At 46.6% G+C, this 13494-nt stretch overlaps 2 non-coding genes across 2 annotated transcripts; both read right to left on the reverse strand.

Annotated features, from left to right (window-relative positions):
• Positions 1 to 6301: 6301 nt before the first annotated feature.
• TRNAS-AGA (transfer RNA serine (anticodon AGA)) lies at positions 6302 to 6383 on the reverse strand. The gene has a single exon. It is a non-coding gene; the product is annotated as a tRNA-Ser (tRNA).
• Positions 6384 to 6494: 111 nt separating this feature from the next.
• Positions 6495 to 6576, reverse strand: TRNAS-GGA (transfer RNA serine (anticodon GGA)). The gene has a single exon. It is a non-coding gene; the product is annotated as a tRNA-Ser (tRNA).
• Positions 6577 to 13494: the final 6918 nt, after the last annotated feature.

The raw sequence follows: 13494 nt of genomic DNA on the forward strand, positions 1-13494 counted from the left end.
TGCTGGCGGTGTCCTCTTGTCAGGTGTCACGTTCGGTTTGGGCTGCAGCGAAAGTTGATGAGAGGTGGTAGTCTTGGCAGGAGGTCATTCAGCTGCACTCCCGTCTTCTTTTCCAGCATTTTCCACGCTTTCATCACGTGATCTTTTTGAACAGTGGTTGAGTGGCCGCTATTCACCGCCTCCGCGCTGCACCCGACAATTACATGACTGTTGTCCATATTCTCTTCGGTGGTTCCCTGCACAGCCTCGCCTTCTTTGCAGCTTTCTGTCACCTGCTCCTGTGTCATGTTGTCTTTTTTGCTGGCTTCATCCTTCTATTCTTTATCATGGCCCGTAGCGGCTGGCGCTTCGTCAGAGTTAGGCGGGGCCCCGCCCTCCCCAATGGTGTCCTCCGCGTCAGCTTGGTCCATTAGGTGCTCGTTTGTCACGTCGCTCTTGCCAAACCCTGTCACATTTGCGTAACTTCGCACGCACTGGGTATCTTCGTGGCCGAAGCGACGACAGATCCCGCGACGTGGAACGCGGCACTCGCGCCGCATATGTCCGGTGCCGAGACACCGGAGGCAGTGCGGTGCTCTGCCAGGCACCAACATGAGTGCATGGTCCTCACCGATGCGTAGCTGATGCGGAAGATCTTCTGTGGTGAGGCCACAGACACGAGTCTTGTGTGCGACCCTTTGACACTACATACGACTACACGCCGCTTTTACTTTGACATCTCGGTTTCTGTTCCGAAGGGTGCCATTCCTGCTGTTCAATTCTACACGAAGAAACGTAGAAAGTGCGGTAACTAATTATTCTACAGTTGCTTCCTCTGCAAAAATGCGCATGAAGCCACACAGGCTTGCAAAAAAGCTATGCACAAAGTCGACATGATCCGAACCTGTGCGAGAGACCCCAATAGGTTTCTAGTCTATCGCCTTAACCGCTCAGCCACGACTGTTTTTTTCTTTATTGCCAGTCCTCGACATAACAAAAATTCCTTAACAGATATACAAAAAGACAAAACAAAACAGGAATGAATACAAAAATCAAACAATAAACACTACTATACACATGAGGTGCGGTCGGCTACTATGGAATGACGCTGTCTTAATAAAATTCCTTGAGTGCTGTCAGGGGTTCAACCCTGGACAGCCACCCAGGAACAGGCAGTTGCAATTTCTGCACTTCCACATACCGTTGCATGCATTCCCGGAAGTATACTTGTGCCGGTCGGGCATCTGGGTCACAATGGTAGCCCGCCATTTTTTGCGCGCCATAAACAGTGGAGGCCCGTAAGCATGATGACGTCGTACGGGAAACCTTCGTCGTCATTTACTGGCAGAAAACTGATTCCATGAGGATCTATCGGTAACTCATTTTTTAGAGTCCTTTGCAGCACGTCCCAGAAAAAAACCCCTTCCCAACAGTGGATGAAAACATGTTCTATGGTTTCTGGTTTTTTACAAATCAGGCAATGTCTTCCCCATGGCATGTAGAACCCGCGTTGTTCCAGGAAGATTTTAACAAGTAAAGTACCGGTGTGTAATTTGAAAAAGAACGATTTTGTGGCTGGTTGAACTGGCATCATCTTCACTCTTTTCAATACGTCTAGGCCTGGGCCTCCACTGTACACGGCTCTGTACATGGATACAGGTAAGGCACTGTCGCACAAATCACGATATAGCTTTTTCCGTTTTGCACTACACAAATATGCACTTGAAGAACGAACGCGTAAAAACGATACACTCTGAACTATTTCACGAAAAAAACCACAGAGTGGTCCTGGCATTATTTCCGTATCTACAACGAATTCGGGAAGTCATCTTGACAGCCTCATTTGGATCACCATGCACAGAAATGGGCCGTTTGTATCTCGAAAGAAGAAGAACCTATTCACCAGTTGACGCAAGAAGAGGTGCGCCAACCCCAGACCACCATCCTTCACACGTCGGAAGAGTTTATCTCGGCTGCATCGCTCCCAGCTCGACACGAATACAGCGAACACGTGGTGCAGTTTCTGCACATTAATCCGGGATCACTGTAGGACCTGCATCGCGTACCAGATCTTTGTCACAAGAAACATGTTGCACGGTGTAGCTCGCGCGAACATGGACAAGTGAACGGCGTTCCATCGGTCGGCTTTTTCTTTCAGTTCTTTGGTCCACTCCTTCCAGTACTCGCTACTGTCCCTGTAAGCATCAAGGGGTGCGCCAAGGTACTTAACTGGAGTCGTGACCCAGTTTACATTCGAGAAGTGGTCTGGTGTGGACGGCCATCTCCCATGCCAAAACCCCAAACATTTCTGCCAATTCACGAAGCTATTAGTGGCGTTACCAAACTGTCTGACGATGCTCACAGTGTTCAATACACTTTGCTTATCTTTACAGCACACAGCCACATCGTCAGCGTATGCCAATAGCTTCACCTCTGCAGATTGAATACAATATCCCTTAATGCATTCATTTTCGATGATGGCCTGACATAGCGTTTCTATGTAAACACAAAACAGGAGTGGACTGAGTGGACAACCCTGGCGAACGGAGCGCTTCACGTTAATGGGGGCCCCCAACGTCTGATTAATTATAAGTCTGGTATAGCAGCTCCGGTACGCCATGGTCACTCCCTCAGTGATTATGTGTCCAAAATTCACGTGTTCAAGGATGGTGAGCAATATCTCGTGTGAAACGCAATCAAACGCTTTCTCCAAGTCAAGCTGGAGGATCGCTACTGCATCACACATGGCATCACAACACTCGAGCACACACTTCATCTTATTAATGTTAGTAAAATTGGTTCTGCCGCGAATGCCACACGTCTGGTGTGGGCCGACTGCTTCTTTAATAACTGACTGGAACCGTCGTGCCAAAACCTTCATCAATATATTGTAGTCGCAATTAGTAAGCGCTACGGGTCTGTAGGAGGAAAGTTGCTTGAGCTTTTCGGTGTCTTCTGTTTTCGGTATAAGTACGGTATGGGACTGGCCAAAGGATGGTGGAAGTATTTTCATAATAATAATAATATTTGGGGTTTTACGTGCCAAAACCACTTTCTGATTATGAGGCACGCCGTAGTGGAGGACTCCGGAAATTTTGACCACCTGGGGTTCTTTAACGTGCACCTAAATCTAAGCACACGGGTGCTTTCGCATTTCGCCCCCATCGAAACGCGGCCACCGTGGCCGGGATTCGATCCCGCGACCTCGTGCTCAGCAGCCCAACACCATAGCCACTGAGCAACCACGGCCGGTGAGAAGTATTTTCAGTTCATATGCTTCGTTGTAAACGGCGGTTAAGATATGAGCTAGGTGGCCTTTAAAAGATTTGTACCAGGCGGCACAAAGACCGTCTGGACCTGGCGACTTGTCAGGGTTCAGGTCTTCGATGGCCTTCATCACTTTATGTTCTGTAATTGGCCCTTGTAACTTTTCTTTAACTTCATTCGAAAGCTGTGGCATTCGCTGCAAAAATAGTTGTTCTAAATTTTGCGTCTTGACATGCCTAAATGCAAAAAGCTTTTGGTAATGTTCAAAGAACGCTCGCCCTATGTTGTGGTTATCGGTTGATACCACCCCTTCATATTCAATGGCCTCAATCTGCTTACGTCTGGAATGTTTTTTTTTTCTAGCCCCAGTGCTCTTTTTGTTGGAGTTTCCCCGCATGTTAGTCTTCCTGCTCTAGCACGCACGAGTGCGCCTCGATAGCGCACTTCCTCGAACACTTCGAGCTTTTTCTTAACAGCGTGCATATTGTCTAGATAAGCGTCCGGTTGTATGCATTCCAGCGTCGCCAATTTTTCCAGCTATGTTTTTTTATCCTGTTCTCTGGCCTTCTCTTCATATCGCAGTACGGTGCATCTTTCAATTGCCTTCATTTTTATTGTTTGGTTCAGCAACTCCCATTCCTCGTCAAATTTCATAAAACTGTCTTTTCCGAAAGAATGAACAGCAGTCACTACCTTTTGGTTAAAAGTTTCATCCCGTAGCAGCTCACTATTCATTTTCCACAGTTCCCAGACGAATTCCTTTCGTTCTTTTTTGCGGCCCACCCTACAATTTACCAGGCAGTGGTCAGAAACGGATACGGGAGTAACTGCATAGCACAGGCATTTTTCTAATAAATCATATGATAGATAAATACGGTCCAATCGTGCGTGACTTGTGCCCTGGAAATGAGTATATCTCACTTGTCGGTCAGCCCGAATACACTAAGCGACATCTTCTCATTCGAATTCACGCACAGTCGGCGCCAGGATATCGCTGCTTTTGTCATACACTACGCGTCGCGTTGACCTATCCTCGGCGTTCAATACGCAGTTAAAATCCCCTACACAGGCTATCATTTTGTGCACACGGAAATGACGCTTTAACCTCAAAAAGAAATCTGCCCTCTCTTGCACAGTATTAGGCGCATAAATGCAAAACACGCCCGATGGGACATTGCAATAGCTGAAGTCACAAAAGACAAGTCGACCAGAAGTGCACGAGAAGTAACCCTCTATGACCAGACCAGGGAGCTTCCTCACAAACAACAAACACCCCGCCGAAGTCCCTAAGGCATGGCTCACTACTGTACAGTAGTTATACGTGAACCTCTGCACCATGCTGCCGGTCTCCTCCTCGCCGTCTACCTTGGTTTCTTGCACGGCTAAAACGTCGAGGTCGTGGTCCACTAGTAGTCTGTAAAACTGATTCTGTTTCCTTTTGGCGGCCTGACCTCGAACGTTTAGCGTGCCGAGGCTAAGCGACGGTTGTTTGGTAGCCATTATTGATGAAAACCGGAGGGGAGAAGACCTGGAGCATGGTGCTCATCTTAACGTCTAACTGACTGCTAAACGCCTCCGTGGCCATCCGGTGGCCGTCGCCCGGGTTCGTCTTTGGTCGGCTTCGGGGTAAGCCTACGGTCAGTCTCCAGGTTCGGCTTAGGCTTGAGGGTGGAGCTCCTTCGGGGTAGCGTCTTAGCGGGCGGTGCCTCTGAGTCACCGCCGGCCTTTCCGTCGACTTTCTCCTCGTACTGCAGGGATCTTTTGACCGGTGCCGAGACGCCTTCGACGCGGGCGTTAGCAGGGGTCGCGTTGTCGTCCGCCTCTGCCTGCGTTGCATCCCTAGCTGGCTGGTGGCTCTCATTTTCTTGTGGGGCCGTCCTCACGCTCTCGACTGTAGCTGCTGGTTCCTTGGGGGGAGGGATATTATTCCGTCCTCCTTCGGCCTGCTTGGTCATCCCGCCAGTTTCGGCCGCCACTTTGCCGTTTCCAACTCCCGTGTCCGCTTCCTCCGCCTCGGTCACGTCCATCACGTGGTCTAACGTCGACGGCTCGCTCTCCGCCGAACCTGCGGCTACTGCGTATGAATGCACACAGTCCGCGTCGTTGTGTCCAAAAGCCTGCACCGCGAGCAACGGGGAACCTTGCATTCACGACGAACGTGGCCAGAGCCCCGGCAGCGCAGGCACTGCACGGGACGTCCTGGGGCTACCACTAGCGCAAGCTCTCCGGCGACGCGGATCTGGTGGGGCAGGTCGTCAACTTTCATTCCAGCCTTCACCTGCAGCAGCACTGCTCGGGTCGTCGAGCCCTTGTCGGAAACGCCATCCACTCGCCAGCGCTCCCGGGTCACTTCCGTCACTTTGCCGAAGGAGGCCAGCGCGGTCTTGACGTCTTCGTCGTCCACCCCGTGCAGAAGCCAGTGGATACGAAGCTTCACCTGTTGTTCCTTGGGGTCGATGACCAGGCAGCGACGCCCCTTCACCTGAAGCTCCACTAGTACCGCCACGTTTTCAGCATCCTCGGGTGTCTTCATCGTTACCGCCCATACATGGTTGATCTGGTACGCTCCAAGGGCGACGACGCCAGAGAGCATACCAACAGCTTGAAGCGCATCCCGAAAATCTTCTACACGGAACGGGGAGAACCCGAGCGTCGCCGTGCAAGAAAACTGTGTTTCAAACGATGCGTCCTGTAGGTAGCCGAGGCAAAATAATCCGGTAATCCTTATCATCCTCCGTCGACAGCCTGTTCCCGCGGCTAACAGCCGCATATGCCGCTCAATTGGAGACCATGATCCTACTATCCAGTAAGCTCGGGAGCCGGAAGCAGAATGACGGCCATGACTGCAACTTGTAACAAGGTGCTCTAAAAGGCCATTATTCGGTATAAATTCAGTTGCAAGACGCCTATTTCTTAGGTTTGTTGAGGTCGGGCATGTGCCCACCCTTCAATTTTATGCGAAGGGACGTGGAAAGCGTGGAAACTAATTATTCTACAGTTGCCTCCTCTGCAAAAGTGCGCATTAAAGTACACAGGCTTGCAAAAATAGTATGCATGCAGTCGACAGGATGCGAACCTGTGCGGGGAGACCCCAATAGATTTCTAGTCTATCGCCTTAACCACTCGGTCACGACTGCAACTCAAGTTTACGCGAAGAGACGTGGAAAGCGTGGAAACTAATTATTCTACAGTTGCTTCCTCTGCAAAAATGAGCACGAAGCCACACAGGCTTGCAAAAAAGGGATGCACGCAGTGGACAGGATTCGAACCTATGCGGGGAGACCCCAATAGATTTCCAGTCTATCGCCTTAACCACTCGGCCATGACTGCATTATTTCATTGCCTTTTCACAAATGAAAACAAAAAGATCAAATACACGACATGCACATATGCTAAAGACACCAGCCAAAGCTCGGCCAGTGGAAGGCGTTTAAAAGGGCTTCACAGAAGCCAATTGGTCTAGTACCGGTAGCCATTCCGAGGGTTCACATAGTGCTCTGAACAAGTCGCGTGTGTATATAATACTCTCAACAAAATAGTGCCTTCCTGAGCTAGCCTGTGTATGACCACGCCTGATATCCATTCTCGTCTTCCATACGCTATGCATGCAAAGCAGCATTAGCATATCACTCAGCACTTCCCCTTTTTCTTCACGTGGAAGAAACCGGATTCCAAAAGGGGTTATTGGCAACTCTTTTTAAGTGTTCTTTGTAGGACGTCCCACAGAAATAAGGCGTCATGGCAATCAAGAAAAATATGCTCTATTGTTTCCGGCTTATTACAGATTAAGAAGTTTTCCGACGAAAGTACAAAATGACCTTTACTTTGTAACCATGGCTTTACAGGGAGAGTGCCGGTATGTATTTGAAAAAAGAACGTTTCAACAGAGGGTCTCACTGGCATTTTTTTAACAGGCTTCAGCACATCGCGCTCAGGACCTAGCCTGTAGGCAGCTCGGTAAACCGGTAATGGTAAAAATACATCGAGAATATCAGAATACAAACTCTTTTTCATGACAACAGACAAGCATTCATATGAAAACCTGTTAAGCTTAGTATAAGGATCCCAAACATTACAGCAATATTCAAGCTTAGGTCGTATGAATGTGAAATAGCTAAGTTTGACGTTAGGAGGAGAATTACGAAGTTTATGTCTCAAGTACCAAAGTTTGTGGAAAGCTGAAGAGCAAATATTATCAATGTTCAGATTCCAATAGAGATTATTAGTGATTGTGACTCCTAGGTACTTGTAACTGGTACCCTGTTTTAAAGGAAGAGGCGTCAGGTTATAAGTACATTTAAGCGGAGTTTTCGTAAATGTTACAAAAAGATAAACTGTTTTATCGGCATTAACACTAATGCGAAAATCTGTGCACCACTTAGATACATTAATGAGATTAGAATTCAACTCAACCTGATCATGCACACCTCTGATTTCACGAAATAAAACATCATCTACAAATAACGTAATTTGTGTTCCAGGAGTAATTACGGAGACAATGTCATTTATGTACAAAAGAAACAGCAACGGTCCCAGAACACTTCCTTGAAGCACACCTGATGTTGCACAAAGACTGCAGGAATCAAAAGCTTCAACTGGTACAAACTGCGTTCGGTTATGTAAGTAATCGGTAGCCCAAGAGACCAAAATGTCGGGAAGGTGAATATTTATGAGTTTATCGAGCAATTTATCATGACCAACTCTGTCAAATGCTTTACTATAATCTAAGAATATCGCGTCACTTTCTCCATTATCATCTATGCATGATGAAAATGAATTAACTACCATGACCAATTGTGTCGCAGTAGAGATATTTCATCTAAATCCGTGTTGAAAGCTTGAGAGTATAGCGTTTTCCTCAAGAAATTGAATGATGCGCTTTGCTCCAACGTGTTCCAATAATTTACAACAAGAAGATGTTAAGGATATTGGGGAATAACTTTCTAATAACGAACGGTCCCCTTTTTTATAGGCGGGTATAACTTGAGCTGTATTCCATTTGTCAGGTAGCCTCGAACTTAATCGCGAACACCAAAACAAAATCACAAGAAATTTAGCAATAGTTTCGGCATAACGACGAAGAAAAATATTGGGCAAACCATCAGGACCATAAGTCGATTTTGTTTTCATATATAACAGCATTTCGACTAAACGGTCATAGGAAATAAAATCAACATGGGATGCTAAAATTGCCCCGTGACGAAGATTCACGGTTGTACTCGCTTTAGAAAACACTCCGGTAAAATAAGTATTAAAATACTCAGCGATAGCTTGTGGATCTGTAACAGAGATACCATCAACCGAAACCTGCGTCACGCGCCGGTCAGCATCGCTCAAGAAATCCCAAAGTTTTCTTGGTTCATTATTTATAAAGTTGGGCAAAGTTGTTGTGAAAAAGAAGTCCTTAGACTCGATCATTGCACGTGTGAGATCGTTTTTGATACCGTTAATGATAATAGGATTGGGAGTAGACTGTTTAATTCGTTTTAGTTTCCGTAATTGGTAATTGGTAAGTTAAAAACAAGAAAAAACGCCGCCTCTAAACAGCCGTATAACGCAACGTCTAGCGTAAAGTCGTGCGTTAGTTTCAATTACTGCGGTCGCGATGTTACAGCCTTTGTGGGCTGTTCACCGGTGCTTGCTTCAACAGAAATTGCAGTGGTGTCTCCAGTTTCCTATCGCGTCCTTTTACAGGTCTTTACGCTGTAATGACGAGATCGGTGGAAACTTCCTTTGTTGCTTTCATGTTGTCAAAAGTGTAATCAGTGTAGTCTTGGGTCTTGCTTTCGTCGTCTTTCGGTGCTTTGAGGCTTGCTGCGATAGGATCAGTCCCAGCTAGGGCCTTCTTCGTGACAGTTCCTTGGCGTATTCGCATGAAGTGCTCAGATGCTCTGGCATCTCCGTATTTTCTTCATCGTCATGTCCTCAAGTAGCCTCTTCCGCATCAGCTGAGTCCGTCATGTGCTCACGTCTTTATCAGAGCGCACGCACTGGATCTCGAAGTCGCCATAACGACTACAGAGCCCGCAACGTGGAACACGGCACTCGCGACGTAGGTGACAGATGCCGCGGCAACGGAGGTACAACGGGGCTCTGCCTGGGACGTAGACGAGTGCGACACCTGAAAACTGATGAGGCAGATCTTCGATGGTAACGTCCACCTTCAGATTCAACGTCAGGAACCATGCTGTCGCCCATTTATCAACGCATCCTTGCACCTTAAATTTTTTTTGGTAATTTCTGTCACCTCCAGAGCCGTTCGCACATCGTCGTCCGGTACACCATGAAGTAGCCAGTTTAACTTCAAGCGTGCGCCTCGGTCGCAGGGGTCTATAACCATACATTACTGGTACTTAACTATTCAGGCGTCTGCAGCCAGTATCTCCTTCTTTCCTTCTTTCTAAAGGAACGTTACTCCCACAGGTGAGTAATTTGGTATGACCCTAAGGAAACCACCTCTGGCAGCTACGAAAGACGGTCGAGAGCGTGGCGGAAGTGCTCGCAACCATGATGCCTTGCCTTTAGGCAATCGTACAACAAAACTGTATTCAAAGCAGAATCACCTATGCGCACATTCGAAAAACAACCTGATAATCTTCAGCCTCATGGTCATAACACCTCAGTCCTGTAAGCGCTCCGAGCGAGCCCCTGCTGACCGATCAGTGCGGAGGCCGGACGTGCAATTTCGGCCAAGGTATATGAAAACTGGTAGCGAAGTTTCCATAGAAGCCCACATGTGAAGAAAATGGTGCTTGTTGTAACCGTCGTCATCTACGCATCATTAGGAGAATTAACACTAATCAAAAAATAAAATAAGAAAGAAGTGACGTCCCAACCGGAAATGGCAATGACGTCCCAATATTCCGCTGCTTGGCGCGAATGTTTGAATTCCCTTAAAGCCCGGCATTACGGCCACTCAACAGCAGTTATTTTTCTTTTGTGGCTGAGGCGGGCTTGGGAATCACCTCGGCTGAAACACAAGCGTGTCGTTGAACTATTAGGAGTGGCGTATGTCTTAATTTGAACGTAATTAGGCTGTCATTGAGGGCAATTGTTCCAGTAGCTTCCATAGAAAGGTGAGCGAATAGGAAGGAAATAAATGAGACTGCCAAAGAGCTCTCAAAATCAACTTCAATTTGGTTCATCTTGAACAATGCAACCGATATGACTGACCAAACAAAACATGTCTCAATTATGAAATGTACTGTGACCAGCACATAGTCGTAATGCATAGCAACCTGTGCGAATCGTTTTCACAGAATGATTCGTAATTCCTTAATTGCGCAACCATGTATTCATATCCAACAATTATCAGACAACATTGCCCCACACTATCATTTAGAGCTGCAGTGATGACGTAGAGGTAGAGTATCCGCATCGCGAGCAAAATGACCGTGCTTCAAATCGCGGTGCCGGGCAATTTTCCACCAAATTAAAAAAAAAATCTGCGTGTTGATCAAGTTGTATAAACAGGCATGGAGTGCGGCCTGACCCTGGTGACCAGAACCGGAAACGCACTCCTTCACCAGAGTAGGATGGGCCACCCTGGTGCAGTACTTGCCCACAGCCTCCTATATGAATACAACAATAAAACCCCGGCCCTCAGTCCCCAGCAGCTGCGAAGCAACTGACCGCGGTGGCAGTAAGATTTTTGACCCAGCACAGGGTGCTAACAATCTCTGGATACGGACAGGCCGCCATTGGAATCTGAACCTAGCGACGTTTAACGCCAGAACGTTATCTAGTGAGGCGAGTCTAGCATAGGTGTGAATGCAGAAATTAGCGGGCTATAAATGGGATATAATAGGTTCAGTGAGGTTAGGAGGACAAGTGAAGCTTATACAGTGCTAAAAAGCGGGCACGTCCTGTGATAACGGGGCTTAGCGGAGAGACGAGAACTAGGAGTCGTATTCCTGACTAATAAGAATATAGATGGTTACATATATGAATTCTATAACATTAACGAGAGGGTGGCAGGTCTTGTGGAACTTAATAAGAGATACGAATTGAAGGTCGTACAGGTCTACGCACCTACATCAAGTCATGATGACCAGCAAGTCGAAAGATTCTTTGAAGACGTGGAATCGGCGATGGGTAAAGTCGAAACAAAATGCACTATACTGATGGGCGACTTCAATGCCAGGGTAGGCATGAAGCAGGCTGCAGACAAGTAAGTGGGGGAATATAGCATACCTTCTAGGAATAGCAGGGGAGAGTTATTAGTAGAATTCATGAAACCGAATAATTTACTGATAATGAATCCCTTCTTCCGCAAGTGGGGCAACCGAAAGTGGACGTGAAGGAGCCCGAATGGCGAGACTAGAAATGAAATAGACGTCATACTCTGCGCTAATCCTGGCATCATACAAGATGTGGACGTGCTCCGCAAGGTTTGGTACAGTGACCATAGGATGATAAGAACTTGAATTAGCCTAGACTTGAGGACGGATCAGAAGAAACTGGTACATAAGAAGCCGATCAATGAATTACGGTAAGAGGGAAAATAGAGGAATTTCGGATCAAGCTACAGAACAGGTATTCGGCTTTGACTCAGGAAGAGGACATTAGTGTTGAAGGAATGAACGACAATCTTACGGGCGTCATTAAGGAGTGTGCAATAGAAGTCGGTGGGAACTTCGTTAGACAGGGTACGGGTAAGCAATCGCAGGAGACGAAAGATCTAATTAAGAAACGCCAATGTGTGAAAGCTTCTAACCTTACAGTTAGAATAGAACTGGCAGAACTTTCCAAGTTAATCAACAAGCGTAAGATAGCCGACATGAGGAAGTATAATTTGGATATATTTGAGCATGCTTTCAGGAACTGAGGAAGCCTAGAAGCAGTGAAGAAGAAACCAGGAATACGCAAGAATCAGATGTATGCGTTAAGAGACAAAGCCGGTAATATCATTACTAATATGGATGAGATAGTTCAAGTGGCAGAGGAGTTCAATAAACATTTATACATTAGCAGTGACACCGACGACGATAATGGAAGAGAGAAGAGTGCAGACGAATTTGATATCCCACGAGTAACGCCGGAAGAAGAAAGCCTTCGGAGCTATGCAAAGGGGCAAGGCAGCTGGGGAGGACTAGGTAACAGCAGATTTGTTGAAGGATGGTGGGCACATTGTTCTAGAAAAACTGGCCACTCTGTATACACAATGCCTCATGACCTTGAGCGTACGGGAATCTTGGAAGAACGCCAACATTATCCTAATCCATAAGAAAGGGGACGCCAAAAACTTAAAATTACATACCGATCACCTTACTGTCCGTTGTCTACAAAGTATTTACTAAGGTAATCGCAAATAGAATCAGGAACACCTTAGAGTTCTGTCAACCAAAGGACCAGGCAGGATTTCTAAAAGCTACTTTACAATAAACCATATTCACATTATCAATCAGGGGATAGAGAAATGTGCGGAATATAATCAACCCTTATATATACCTTTCATTGATTAAGAGAAAGCGTTTGATTCAGTCGAAACCTCAGCAGTCATGGAGGCATTACGGAATCGGAGTATAGACGAGTTGTATGTAAAAATACTGAAAGATATTATTACTGAAGGTTGAACGAAGAGAGGAAGGAGAAGATCGCGAGACGCTGGCTGTTCCGGGTTGTTGGTGGTCAGCCATCGTAACAACTCAGACTCATTTTGTATATATATTGTAAATATAATCTTCTATACTCCCAACATCCCCGTAACAATATCCATAGTGGCTCCACAGCCACCTTAGTCCTCCATAAGGAAAGCAATAAAATCACAATAAAGTAGGGCGTCGGGCAGGGAGATACGATCTCTCCTATGCTATTCACAGCGTGTTTACAGGAGGTATTCAGAGACATGGATTGGGAAGAATCGGGGATAAGAGTTAATGGAGAATACCTCAGTAACTTGCGATCCGCTGATGATATGGCCTTGCTTAGTAACTCAGGGAACCAATTGCAATGCTTACTCGCTCACCTGGATAGGCAAAGCAGAAGGGTGGATCTAAAATTTTATCTGCAGAAACCTAAAGTAATCATTAACAGTCTCGCAAGAGAACAGCAGTTTACGATAGGTAGCGAGGCTCTGGAAGTGGTATCGGAATACATCTGCTCAGGACCAGATAGTGACCGCGGATCCGGATCATGAGACTGAAATAATCAGAAGAATAAGAATGGGCTGGTGTGCGTTTGGCAGGCATTTTCAGATCATGAACAGCAGGTTGCCATTATCCCTCAAGAGAAAAGTGTATAACAGCT

The sequence above is a fragment of the Dermacentor albipictus genome, unplaced genomic scaffold (assembly GCF_038994185.2).
Source record: "Dermacentor albipictus isolate Rhodes 1998 colony unplaced genomic scaffold, USDA_Dalb.pri_finalv2 scaffold_21, whole genome shotgun sequence".
NCBI classification, from domain to species: Eukaryota; Metazoa; Arthropoda; class Arachnida; order Ixodida; family Ixodidae; genus Dermacentor; species Dermacentor albipictus.